This window comes from Pelophylax lessonae (genome assembly GCF_965119305.1).
Source record: "Pelophylax lessonae genome assembly, chromosome: 11".
Lineage (NCBI taxonomy): Eukaryota > Metazoa > Chordata > Amphibia > Anura > Ranidae > Pelophylax > Pelophylax lessonae.
In genome coordinates this window covers 200,095,413-200,110,257 of record NC_138778.1, presented here as the reverse complement: position 1 = coordinate 200,110,257, position 14,845 = coordinate 200,095,413, and the positions used below count along the sequence as shown (strand labels likewise).

Below are 14,845 nucleotides of genomic sequence, written 5' to 3'. Positions count from 1 at the left end.
CGCCATCATTGGTGTCAATGGGAGGATTAGCGCGCCATCATTGGTGTCAACGGGAGGATTAGTGCGCCATCATTGGTGTCAACGGGAGGATTCATGAGTCATCATTGGTGTCAATGGGAGGATTAGTGCGCCATCATTGGTGTCAAAGGGAGGATTAGTGCACCATCACTGGTGTCAATGGAAGGATTGGTGCAGCATTATTGGTGTCAACGGGAGGATTAGTGCGCCATTATTGGCGTCAACGGGAGGATTAGTGGGCCATCATTGGTGTCAACGGGAGGATTAATGCGCTATCATTGGTGTCAACGGGAGGATTCATGCGTCTTCATTGGTGTCAATGGGTGGATTAGTGCGCCATCACTGCTGTCAAACGGGAGGATTAGTGCGCAATCATTGGTGTCAATGGGAGGAACTATGTCAGCAACGATTGGGGGGGGGGGGAAGAGAATAATGCCCCAAGAACCAGGTAAAAGCAAGTAAAAGGGCCGCCTCAGGCCCCTGGGCCACAGTTTGAAGACTACTGTCCTAGAACTAACAAGTATATCATTGCGAAATTATTATTTTTTTTTTATCTTTATCCCCAAGTTCAGCTTTAAAGCGAACCTGTGATTTCTCCATGCAGGACAATGAGACAAGTTCAGTTTAAGATCACCCTCTCCAGCAGTACAAACATATCTTCCTTTGGCTCCCCCCGCCATTTTATTCAGCTGCTGGGAGCGAAGGAAAGCCTTATGCGAGCCTCAGGTTTGTCAGAGTTATAGCTTACATAAAGCTATGGACTTCCAGTGTAGCAGTACTGATTGGTCCAGCACTGTCACATTAGGCGAGCCACATGCTCCTCCATACCTAGATGTACTTCCATACCTAGATGTACTTCCTTCTGTTTCCAAAGGGTAGTGTAAAAAAGGCAAGTATATGCTGGGGAGAGGAATAAGGTAAATCGGTCATTAAACAAACATGGAAGCTGCAACTGTCGCATGAGCAAAGCACAGGTTCGCTTTAAACTCTGCATACATTTCAGTTATTTGTTCTTGCTTTGGTTACTGGAGTCATCTCGATGTCTGAGGCAAAGACCATTAATGGCCAAAGACTATCATTTTTGCACCTAGGGAGTCAAAGTAGAACTATAGGCAACATTTTTTTTTTCATTTTGGATAGAGCAAGGGAGGGTTATAACCCCTGTCAGATTTTTTTTTTTTTTTTTTTTCCATCTGTGTCCCATTGCGGAGATTTCCCTTCACTTCCTGTCCCATAGCCAAACAAGGGAGAGGAAATCCCTGCAAATTAGGGGATTTGTTAGGGATCCCAAGGTCACCAGAACTAGTGTCCCATAGGAACATTTCCCCTCTTACTTTTCTGGGGACAACCCAACATTTTGAGATTTTCTTTTACTTTCAATGATAATGGTAAACAGGACAAATATAGAGGGTGAATCTCCCTAACAGAGGCACAGAAAGCAATAAAAACTGACAGGTGTTCAAATATATCTCTAATCTAACAAAAACGCTTAAAAAAAAAAAAAAAAAAAAAAAAGTTTTGCCTTTAGTTATACTTTAAATTAAAAGCAAAACATGCAATCAACTTGGACATCTATCAGATCCAAAAGGAAACAAGTGTAGCCCCCAGAATGCAAAGAAGCTTCCCCCTTGCTCTGTGCCTGCAAAAGCTGGTAAAGAAATGCATTTTGAATGTGAGGGTCTCAGAATCTGGGAAGCTGCCAACTGTTGCTGCTCTGTGGTTACAAAGTAGAATGGTAAAAGAATTAACTGTCTGTATGAAGTCATTTCAGCAGCCTTTTAAAATAATATCCAGCTTTCTAATTAGGTAGGGTGCTATGGTAATCAACACATGACTGTCATCAGCTTTACAATTGCTGAGCCAGATGTGTGAAACAATGACCAATGCCATGACATGTGAAGTCTACGGCTGTACTTGGCCTAAGGTGACCCCTGGGGTTTGAGAAGTGTGAGAAAAGGAAGAAGTAACAGTTGTGTAATGTTAGATGCAATAGGATTATTCCATACTAAGCACAGCTACGTATCACTCTACCAATGTCATTTCATCGGCCCTGGAAATATTGAGCACTGTGTATTACAACCTGCTCATCTCTCATCCTGACCTCAATGTGGACACACGTTAGTATCATTCAATCGCTGGTTGATGCGCAATCCAACCCATCCTAAATGGTAAAGAACGCTGCTGGACCAGATCATCTAATTCAGTGGTCCTCAACCCTGGCCTACAGGGCCCACTAACAGGCCAGATTTGCAAGATAACTTAAATCCATCCCAGGTGATATAATTTGCTGCTCAGTGATTGCAGTACTCTAGTCTGCATCTCCCCAAGGTAATACCTAAAATCTGGCCTGTTAGTGGGCCCTGTAGGCCAGGGTTGAGGACCACTGATCTAATTGATTACTATCAGTGTATTCAAGTGCCGCTTGAAATCAGCTTCTCCAGGTATGTACTGAAGAAGAATTCCAGGCATGGCTATATTATACATAGTTACAGTGATTCAGCTGGGACCAACGTAACTATGTATATATACCAGATCTGGCCCATTGCTTGGAATCTGGAAATCACTTACCGCAGTGATTTCCAGATTCCAGGCAATAGGCCAAATATGGTCCAGCTACCTCTGATCTCCATTTGCATCCCGCCTTGTGCCTAGCAGCTGCACTTCCACTTACTGAACAAAGGTCAGGCCGCTCAGCATTGGAGCCATTCAGGTAATGCTTTGCATTTTCTGAATGAATGCAAAGCACTCCCTGTCTGGACAAGGTGGAGAGGCAGGGTGGTGATGTCACGCTCTCACCTCGTCCAATCAGAGAATGCTTTGCATTCATTCAGAAAATGCAAAGCATCCTCTAAATGGCGCTCATGCTGAGCAACAGGATCCTGAAAGCAAAGGAAGATCGTTGAAGTAGTGGTGTCCACTTGAGTGATTTTCAGCTTCCAGGACATTGGCTAGTTATAGTATATAGTTGAACCAATGTAAATATGTAGAATATAGCCATACCTGAAATTATTCCTTAAAGCAGACCTATACTCACATGCCGGTCTAAGGCTGCCTTGCTGAATGGAGCACACAGTTCAGGTAGAATTGCTGACCGACAAGCTCTGACTGAATGCCAGTCCACCCGGCTGCTTTGGTGGAAAACATGCCACCGATGTCCTGGCACATAACAGCCAGCGGGTAAAGGAATACCAAGAACACAGAATGACATTTCAGATGTCTCTGTATTTTCTTTTTAATGAATACAAGAAATAAGTGTTATGAAGACTGCAGTGGTTAGAGCCCAACTCCGGGCAACTTAAAAATGTATCCCTTGCAATGGGGTCTTGCTCACCCTGTAAAGGTTAACAGCTCATTTTGACTAGGGGAAGAAGAAACCATTGTAAGTTTTACTTACCTGATCTTTCGCCCGGTAGATGGCGTTCCTCAATGCACCGGCAGTGGACTGTCCATTGGCATCATCACATCAAATTCAGGGTGATGAACCCTGCTTTGGTCTTGATGATGTCCGTATCCTAGATCATGGGAGCGTGGGGAGGAGAGGCTATGGTGACCGCTGGTAAGTAAATCCTATTTTTGTTCCCCCCTAGATCAAAACGATCAATTAACCTTTGCAATGCACGCATAGCAACCACTGCAAGGGATGATTTTGTAGTTGCACAAAGCTGGCCTTTACCTTTTAAATACCTCCCCTAAGGGTTTCCTCAGTTCTTTCTGCTGTTTGTAGCAGAGATAAGCCACAGCTGTGAGCACTGCTGTATAAGACATGAGCCAAACACCGCACTAAACACTGAATGCATACACTGAAAAAACATTCACAGAGGATGCAATCCTTCCAGAAGGCTTCCTATTATGATTTCTTAAACAATATAATAACCAAGTGGGCAAGACGAAACTCACAGGGCACCATCTACAGCGTGAATTCATGAAAATACGAGATAATTAACAGAGATAAGAATCCCAGCAGGCCCGAATCACAATTAGAAAACAGTACGATCAGGATTGTGAAACACAAAAGGACAGAAATACATCTAGTATGATGAATACAGAGGAGCAGAATGCACTGGGGGGGGGGGGGGGGGGGGGGTGCACAGCCTGTTGAATAGGTCACAGGGAACTGACGCCACTGTGCAACATGTCTGAAATAAAGACATGAAAAGGAAAAAAAAAAAACCATGAATAAAAATGTAAAACAGAAAAACTATATTTAGCACACAAAAATCCTCTCAAAAATGGTAAACATTTGAGGCTGCCAGTGTTCCTTGTTCTAAGATGCCTAAAGAGACAGTCACTTTAAAATATATGTCTTATAGATTCTGACTGTAGAGTGGTCTTGATCAGGGGTCACCAACCAGTGTTCGTGGAACACTGATAGTCATGTGAAAATTTTGATGGTCTTCAGGGGTTCTGCCGCAAATCAACATTGTGGCGGATGTAAACCACCCATTGTTCTCAATGCACGCTGACAGTCAAAACTGTCAGCGCATATTGATACCGGATGCCTTTTCTGTAGTTCTAGCTCCAGTAAACTCTTAAGGCCCGTACACACGAGTCAAAATTCGGCCGGGAATTTTCGTCCGACGACCGATCTGCCGATTTTCGGCTAGTTGGTATGATGCTTCTGACAACCGACTCCGACTTTTCGGCCGAAAAAAATCTGGTGTGCAGGCTATAAAATTTTTGTCCTCCGTCAAAACACGTCCGATTTTCGTGCAGAAAGTACTGATTTCGACAGGGAAAAATCTTATGAGCAAGACTGGGCATGCTCAGAGAAGAAAAAAACACAAAGAAAGCAAACCAACACATGACATCACTTCTGAAGTAGAATTTTGTCGGGCGGGAAAATTCGTGTGCAGTCTAGGCACATTCCAACCAACAGACACCACTCTGGACAAAAGATGGACGACCGGTCGGCGGAAATTCGTTGCGTGTGTACTAGGCTTTAGGGAGGTGGCGGGAGAAGTGCAAAGAGCAAGAGGTGAAGGAGGGGACTTCCAATGGCAGTGTTGGTCACAGACTGTGGGAGGGAGCATGAAGCTCGAGCACATGGCTGGATAAGGAGGCGAGATCCAACGATGAGTGTGGGGAGGGCAAGAGCCAGAACACTGTGTGTACAAGGCAGCAGTGTGATCCGGGGGGAGAGAGCTAGAGCATTGTGTGTATAAGGCACGTAAAAGTCCTGTTCGTGGTCCGCGGGATTCAAAATTGTCAGTTTAGTGGTCCATGGGGTCCGAAAGGTTAAAGACTACTGGTCTAAATCCCCAGTACATTATATGGTCAAAGGTTTGTGGACACCTGACCATCACACCTATATAAGCTTGTTGGATAGCGAATTCCAAAACCATGGCCATAATAGATTGAGCACCCATTATATGGAGTTTGTGGCTATAACAGCCTCCTTTCCATTTGGAAGGCTTTCCACCAGATTTTGGAGTGGGTTTGTGGAAATGTGTGCCCATTCAGCCAGAAGGGAGTTCATGAGGTCAGGTACTAATGTTAAATGAGAAGACCTAGCTCATCTTCTTTCCAATCCATAGATGTTCAGTAGGGTTGAGACTCCCTGCAGACCACTTATTCCTCCACACCAAATTCATCAAGCCATGTCTTATGGAGCTGGCTTTGTGGTTAGTGGCACAGTCATGCTAGAACAGACAAAGGGCCATCACCTAACCGTTGTCACAAGGCTGGAAGAACACAATTGCCTAAAAGGTCTTTGCACACTGTAACACTAACAGTATCCTTCAATGGAAACACCTAAACTCAATAATTTGGAGGGCTGACCACAGACTTTTTGTTTGCATTGTGTGTATGAAAGCCACATTTACATAATCATTTATATTTAAACTGGAAATTGAGGCTCCCAAGACATTTGATAGGAAAGATGGACTGACATGGAGGAACGTCGAGAGGCCTGCTCTGTAGTACCAATGGCACTGTGTAGTATAACGGAGGAGCTGCCAGTAATTTTGATCAGTAACTTTACAGAAATAGCGGCGGGAGGAGAGGGACGGGCTTAGAGATCAGCTCACAGATTAGGAACTAACAGGCAGGGAGGGAGACGGGAGAGTCTCTGAACACAGCGAGATGACAGAAGAATGTAAAACTGACCATGTTATTATGGATCAGTAGCCATGATTACCGTGGTCAGTTCAGATAGTGGGACACAGAAACAGGCAGGATTAACCAGGTAATTTCACATCGCCACCTTGTGGTCACATGACCTCCCGGCTGATGTCAGAGGGGAATCTTAGCCCCTCCCACTGTAGTCCTCAGAGCGAGGAAGGAGAGCGGTGGGATGTTACCTGACCGCACAGCCCCAATATGAAAAATAAGGCATTTAAGCTTCATAATTTAATAAAAAACACAGACACTGTGTAGTATAGCTTGGTATAACTGATGGGCTGCCAGTAATTGTGATCATTAACTTTACAACCACTCTAAAGCCCATCTCCGGGAAAAAAAAAGTTTTCCCATGCATTGGGGCTGTGCCGCCAGTGCATGGTTTAACTGTTCATTTTTGACTAGAGAAGAGGAGAGTGGAGATATACCTACCTTATCATATGATCCTCCCAGCACAAGACCAGTCTTGAGTTGTGGACTGTTCTTGAGGTCAACAAGCCCAGAGCAGTCTCCATTGACCAGGAGTGTGTGTGTGTGTGTCTGTCTGGGGGGGGGGGGGGGGGGCGGGGGGTAATTTTAGGCTGGAATAAAGGTTCGGCTGAGTATAAGCTTTCTCCTTACACCTAGACAAAAGAAGCAGTTGACCCGTGCAGTGCTGTCACACCCTTACCATATGGAAAACTTTTTATTTTTATTTTGCCAGGAGTTGGGTAATAAGAAACAAGAGGCTGAGTCATCTATTCACCATCAGCTAAAATATAAATTTTTGGCAAATAAAAACTAGCAACATATGCTCATATTTATGGGCTACAGACTAAAATGCGTAAGAACGGACACGCTGGTTCTAACAGAGAACACAAAGACCGCTCTTTAAAGCCAACGTCTTTGAAGGCTGCTGCTTACCTCAGTATAAATATGATGATCATGGATGAGCAATGAGTCAGCCATCTCTTACAACACTGTGGTTTGCGTTAACACGCTTTGTCAAGGATTTTTAGATTAGGCTCATCACATTCACATACGTATCTGAAAAACTTCAATTTCCCTTTAGGCATTTCAGCAAATGATTCCGCAATTTTCTTGGAAATAAGGAAAGATTTGACATTTTTTTGTAATTTTGTGAGCCATGTGGTGTCGTTTGTAATAATAAGAGGCAGTGGGGGGGCAGAAGAAAAAATAATATCACTGAACGAGTATTAGAACGCTTGCAAATATCTTCAAGAGTTATCCTGATCTTAAATGAGAGTTTACCTGACCAAAACAATTTATCTTTACAGAAGAAAGCACTCCGCTAATGACGCCTTCAAACTGCAATTAAAGTTACCCGAGTCCTATGTGAGTGTCAGCAGAAGGATGGATCATTTTTGTCTGAAGGACAATCACTTTTCAAGGGGTCATAGTGCACTAGTACAAGCCCCATGTTCCCAACCACAAAGGATTAAGAGAAAGAAGGTAAAAGTGGCAGCCATGACAGCCATTTAACTGTTGAATAGTCATAAGGCTGTACGATTTATGGTCTAGTTTTTCTTTTTGCTGCATTTTCTGCATTAAAGTAGAACTGTTTTGTTTCATTTTGGATAGAGTAAGAACAGTGGTGTCCTGTCCATTAGGGGCGAGTGGGCGCCGCCCCCCCCCCCATCCATGCATCCGGCCCCCTAATCTACATGCAGGGCACCGGATGCATGGATTTAATTAGGGGATTTTTTTTATTTGAAGCACGTGATAAGAGCCAGAGGCTCTAATAGGCTTCAAAAAAGGGTGGACTCGGGGCGCAGAGCACTGTGCCCTGAGCCCACCCAATTGTATGGCAATAGCAAATAAATATTCGCTATTGTCACACTGATTCTCCTCGCAGCCAATCAGGAAGAGGGTTGTGATACCCCTTTCCCGGCCAAAAGAGGAAAGCAATCTTACTGGCCACTGGCCAGGAAGAGGGAGGAGACACATGGCAGTGGCTCAGCCATCCAGCACTCTCCACCTCAGACAGGAGGAGGTAAGGAGGCAGGCCAGCCCGCTGGCCATTCGGGTGGGCTCCCCTGAATTAACCCCCCAAAATTACCCCGAATTGGTTTGCCACCCCCCCCCCCGCCCAAATTACCGAGCACCAGCCGCCACTGAGTAAGAGAGTTATAACCGTCAGACTTTTTTTTTGGCCCATTTGTGTCTCATTGAAGAGATTTCCCTTCACTTCCTGTCCCATAGACAAACTGGAAGTGAGGGGAAATCTCTGCAAGTTAGGGGGAATTCCTTAGGAACCCCCAGATCACCAGAGCTAGTGTCCCCATTCATTTTCAATAATAATGGTAAACAGGACAAATGGAGAAGGTGAATCTTCTTAAAGCGGAGCTTCAGCCCACCCACCAAAAAAATAAAAGTCAGCAGCTACAAGTACTGTAGCTGCTGACTTTTAATAACAGGACAATTACTTGTCCAGTGATCTCGCTATGTTGGCACCCCAGCTGATTTTTTTATTAATCAGCTCTCAGGTGCTGCCACTGCTATTTCTTGTAAGAGAAACCGTCAGTGAAGCCTTGTGGCTTTACAGCCGGTGCCCTCCAGCACATGCGTGAAGTGGGATGCGCTTTGTGAATGGCCCGGGGGATGGGAAAAAAAGGAGGGGTGTGGAACTTCTAATTGACTTCACCAGGAAGTGGGAGCAGGTACCTGTCAAAAACAAGAACCCGCTCCCCCCCTCCTCCTTCCCAAAAGGTACCAAATGTGGCAGCGGAGCGGAAGGTGTGGGGGGGGGGGGGGGAGGGGGGAAGCAAACAAGCAGAGCTTCCCCTTTTGGGTGGAGCTCCGCTTTAACAAGGGCACATATGGCAATAAAAACTGACAGATGTTCTAATCTAGTGGTCCTCAACCCTGGCCTACAGGGCCCACTAACAGGCCAGATTTTAAGTATTACCTTGGTGAGATGCAGACTAGAGTACTGCAATCACTGAGCAGCAAATGATGATATCACCTGGGATGTATTTCAGTTATCTTGAAAATCTGGCCTGTTAGTGGGCCCTGTAGGCCAGGGTTGAGGACCACTGTTCTAATCCATCTTCACTCTGTCCAAAAACTAAAAAAAAAAAAAAAAGCTTTGCCTCTAGTTATACTTTCCAGGTAAAAAACGCCCCACTACTTGTTGTACATACCCCTCCGTCCCTAAACACCAACCTGCCTTCTGTCACTGCTTGTTTCCTGCCTTCACTATTACTGTCTGCCTTCCCTAAATCTCCAAATTCCTTTTTTTTTTTTGCTGCTGGGATCCAATTTTATGTTAGAGGGTGGCTATGTTCATTCCTCTAGCCACCACCTTTTGCTTATTCCTGAGATGGGCTATAGACTATGAGGTGGGTAGTGTGCATACAGCTGTATACACATAGCTAACATGCACTTCTCATTCTAAACGAAGGGAAGGGAAAAAGGAGAGGTACAGAAGCTCACAGAAGACATTACCAGTAGGTAAAGAAAAGGCAGTAAGAGTCGTTTCACACTGATCCGACCCGACTTCGGGCGACTAATGCCGTCTCCCGTGCACCGCGACTTCGGCGCAGCTTGCAACGACTTCACATAATGGAAGTCAATGCACGTCGCTCCGACTTTGCAAAAAAAGGTGCAGGAACCTTTTTCTAAGTCGGAGCGACTTGAGTCGCTCCTATTAGAACGGTTCCATTGCACAGCATTGGACCGCTACTTGTCAGGCGACCAAGTCGCCTGACAAGTCGGAACAGTGTGAACCGGCCATAGTAGTTGGTGTGTTTGGATCATTTTTTGAGAATACAAATATAATTAATGTGGCTTTAAGGGCTTGTTCACAGCACCCGCAGGCTTACCAGGTTTACACCAATCTCCTCTATTTGCTAAAAAAAATACAGGATGTATTTTGTTGCATTTCTCATTGTGTTAAAAGGTGCTGCCAGCAAAGCATAACACCAGGCATTGCAAAAATGTAGGCCAGCGTTAGCCGCAGGGTAACCCATGCACTAAATCTGAATGAAACCTGAACCATTTCACTGCTTGCCTGCAGTTTTAAGTGGTGCGATAGCTTGACTGACAACTACTCTGTTACGCAACAGTGTACCCAAATGAAACTTATAATTGTTTTAAACAGCTAGAGCTTTCTGATTTGATAGTATTTATAAACAACTATACTACATGAGGAAAAAAATGGATTTTTGTAAAATCTTACCGTAAAATCCTTTTCTCTTAGCTCATTGACAGACGTAGTCCTCGGTGATACACCACCTTCGGGTTATGTTGCCTCCACAGGAGCAGGACTAGACAGGAAATTAAAAAGCTCTGGCCACACCCTAGGGGCAGTCCCAGAGGGTATATCCTCTCTCTCTCTGCCTCAGCAAATCAGTTATGTGAAAAAGCAATCTTTAGAGATTTTAACCCAACCCAACTCAAAAACAGAGGGGCGGGGACTACGTATGTCAATGAGCTAAGAGAAAAGGATTTTACGGTAAGATTTTACAAAAATCCATTTTTCTCTAGCGCTCATTGACAGACGTAGTCCTCGGTGATACACCACCTTCGGGACGTCCCAGAGCAGTATCACAAATGAGGGGTGGGAAAATGGAAATCAAATCCCAATCTAGAAGGCCCAACCGGTGCCAACTAGAAGTTTACAATGCTCATCCTTAATGATGAGACTCAAACAAAAAAGAGAAAATTTTTTTTTTTTTTTTTTCAAACAGAAAAAAACCCTCGAGGTAGACCACCGGTCTCCTCAAATTGCGGCCTGCAAAACCTTGCGGCCAAATGAGGCATCCGCCGATGCCGTCACATCAATTTTATAGAATTTTGTAAAGGTATGTACCGACGACCAGGTGGCCGCCTTACATACCTGGACCACTGACGCCTGATGGCGAAAGGCCCAGGAAGTACTGAGCGCTCGAGTGGAGTGCGCCTTAACAGGGAACGGAGGACTCTGACCCTTAATAGAATAAGCCTGTACCACCGTTTGTCTAATCCATTTAGCAATGGTCGCGGCAGATGCAGGCAAACCCTTTCTGGGGCCATCCGTGATCACAAAAAGTGAATCCGTCTTACGGAATGATTCCGTAGCTTTCAGGTATACCCTGATTGCCCGAACCACATCTAAGGAATGCAACGCATGTTCCCGATGATGCTTGGGCTGAGGACACAAGGAAGGTAGTACAATATCTTCATTCAGATGAAAATCTGAAACCACCTTAGGAAGAAAGGATGGCTTAGGATGAAGTACTACCTTATCCCTATGAATCACTAGGTATGGGGACTGGCATGATCATGCAGCCAGTTCTGACACCCTGCGAGCAGAAGTAATAGCCACCAAGAAGGCCACCTTCTGGGATAAAGTAAGCAAGGGAATCTCCCTGATGTTTTCAAAGGGAGGTTTCTGTAGAACCGACAAAACCAAATTAAGATCCCAGGGCGGTAAGGGCGCGCGGACTGGAGGAGCCAGGTGCCGCACCCCCTGGATGAAATTCCGCACCAAGGACTTGGTAGCTAAAGGTTTCTGAAAGAAGATTGCTAATGCTGAAACTTGACCCTTGATGGTGCTCAAGGCTAGCTTCTGCTCAACCCCTTGTTGCAAAAAGGCCAATATTCGAGTCACCGAAAAGGTACGTGGAGGAAATCCTAAAGATTCGCACCATGCAATATAAGTCTTCCATGTGTGATAATAGACCTTGCTGGAAGTCGCTTTCCTTGCTTTAATAAGGGTAGGAATGACTGAAGTAGACAAACCTCTGTCCTTCAGTACTTGGGTCTCAATGGCCAGGCCATTAAACCCAGCGACTGTAAAGCATGATGGTAAATTGGTCCTTGAGACCACAGACACTCCCTGAGACGAAGTTCCCACGGAACGTCTGCGACTAGCATGTCCAAGTCGGCCAGGCCGGCTTGAGGAGGCCAGCCTAGAATTTCTAGGACCACTGGCGCTGATAGAATCTGAACCAGGCGTCCCTAGAGGTATCTGGCCCCGACCATCCGAGAAAGTCTGGTCGTTTTCTGTTCCCACACATTTATCAGATACCTGATTGTTATCAGGAAGGGTGATCTTTTCTGGTTGAACCTCAGGGACCGAAGTCACCCGACTAGAGGCTACTTGGCCTATCTGGTCAACCAGATCCGATTCCTGTGAGGTATAGGGACTAATCTTAGGAAAAGGTAAAGGAAAAGATCTATTCAGGGAACGGTAACTACCGCTTCCTGTAGTGCTTAAATGTTGGAAGGGAAGAATCGCACCGGTAGTAGTGGTTGAAGCTCGATCTAATGTCCTGAATACCGGTGAAAACGTCCCCCCACCCTGAAACCGGGTGGGGGCGCACCTTCAGGCTGTGTACTCCTTTGCTTCGGGTTTGGCTGGGTTGGTCCTCTGCTTGTCCGACCAGCCCTTCTTGAACCCTCCTGGAGGAGTCTTGCCTTTCCCGCTAGTACCAGCCGGGCGCCCTTTATGGGCGGTAAAGAAAGGTCCTCGCTTGTTGCGAGGTCCCTTAGCTTTAGCAGCCTGTGGCAAAAAAGTGCTCTTGCCCCCAGTGGCATCCTTGATGATTTCATCTAGGTTGGCCCCAAATAGACGATTCCCCTGAAAAGGGAGATTTGTCAAGGTCTTTTTGGAACCTAGGTCAGCTGACCAGCATTTTAACCACAGCACACGTCTGAGGATCACCGCTGACATAGATGCATGCCCTAATAAGGGAGTAGTGTCCAAGGCTGCGTCACAGATAAACTGTAGCCCTTGTATAATCTGTTCCATCAAATCAGATGTCTCCTGGGGAATATCTTTTCCCCTAAGGTCTTGGCGTACCATTTTCGCCCATTCCGTAAGTGTCTGGGAAACTAGACCAATAACAATTACTGGTCTAAATGCTGACCCTATCAGAGAGAAGATGGTGCGGGACTCTGCTTCCATCTTTCGATCCACCGGATCCTTAAAGGACGAAGTGTCCTCCACTGGGATAACCGTGGCTTTATTCAGCCTGGAAATAGGTGGATCCACCACTGGTGGTACCGTCCATTTCTTAATGATGGATTCCTCAAACGGATAGCGTCTAGCAATACGCTTGCAAATAGTAAAGGTACGTTTAGAATGCTCCCATTCTCCTTTAATCTGATTACCGAAACATTTGGGTACAGGAAAAACCTTCACCGTTTTGATGGGCTTATTAGTACCAAAAGGAATCTCTGTTTCAGTTGCCTCTGCCGGTAAAGCCTCAAGTTTTAAGGTTTCCTGCACTGCCACAACTAGTGCGTCCACCAATGCTTCTTCCTGAATTATAGCAGGAGAAGAAGCGTCCTCCTCACTGTCTGAGGGGGCTTTACCTGGGATAACAGCCTTTGCAGAGGAACCTGCAACTGCAGTGACCATCTCTGAATCAGAGGTGTCAGATAGTATAGGGGTAGGCGGGGGTCGCTTCCTTGACCCCCGTCCCTGACAGGCCGCCTCCACCCGAGCCACCATAGACTCCAAAATTGCTGTAAATGACTCTACACTCTGTGCACCGGCGGGTCCCGTGGCCCCCTCGAGGGAAACAGGTGGGGGAATATGTGTGGCAGGGTCCATGATAATTCCAGTCACTTCCTGGATAATATAATTCAAAAATAAAAAACTTTTTTTTTTTTTTTTTTTTTCAGACCCCCAGCGCCACAAAAAGCCCCTTAGTGTTACCTGCTAGGGATCCCTATCGATCGAGAGAGAGAGAGAGAGATAGACCCCCAGGCTCACCACTTGATGCTCAGAGTTTAACTGCAACAGGTTACAGCGCTGTCTTGACAAACAGGAAGTCTTTTGGCTGGCTGCCCAGGAAGAAAGGAGGCGGCTCCGCCCCTCTGCACGCCTTCCGGCACCTCCCCTAGCTCCACAAGGTGTTTGGATCACCTCAAACATGGCCGCCCCCATGCTGGAGACACGAGGCTACGCCAAAATGGCGGCTCGTGCGATCCAGCAAAAAAAAATGGCAGCGGCCTGTACTGAATAGCGGTGTGCTGCAGGGCACACAACACTCTCTCTGCATGGGGATTTGGCGTGGTTGGCGGTACCGGCCCTGGCGGACCGCATGGCCATTCGGGAGGCCTGCTAATAGCTGGAGATCTGATTAGGAAGGCAGTCTACATGTCCGTGGCTTCTGACTGGTAGGTAGCTTATTCTTATCACCGTAAGATTCCCAGAATGCCACAGATTATAATCTTTTTAACATGTATACAATTAGATTGTTAGCTCCCAAACCAAGCCTCCTGGCTTTTTGCACATAAAATCACACTCAAAGTAGGAGGATCTGTGTCATTTATAGGATAGAGAGGGACTCTATCTTACCATACAGAGAGGGGCCCGCGTTCACCACAAGACCCGTCAGGGGAAAAGGGGGAACATACTACTCACCATACCGGAACCAGGCGGGCACCAACTCCTGACAGTACCCCTCTCCACCGGGGCGGGAGGGCTGTCGACCGATATGGACGCCGTGACTCATGGTCTTTGGCGTTTCAGCGAGACGTTTAACTCGCGGGGTCAGTCCTTTAATGGGACTTTGTCGCGGCCGACCCAGCGCGGAGCTATGGCCTGCACGCGCTCGTAGGCTGAACTGGGGTGACCACCGGATCTCAACATCCAGCCCGTCGCCCAGTTCAGCTTTCTTGCTTGAAGATCTCACGGGAACACTGGAGAAAAAAAGCTGTCTAAAAAATCCTTTAAGAAAAAAATCTTGCCAGGACCTAAGATCCCAGCAAGGTA

At 46.1% G+C, this 14,845-nt stretch overlaps 1 protein-coding gene across 2 annotated transcripts in view; it reads right to left on the bottom strand.

Moving 5' to 3' along the window:
• OSBPL2 (oxysterol binding protein like 2) overlaps positions 1–14,845 on the bottom strand; it is a 255,219-nt gene that overhangs the window by 94,880 nt on the left and 145,494 nt on the right. The window lies entirely within an intron of this gene.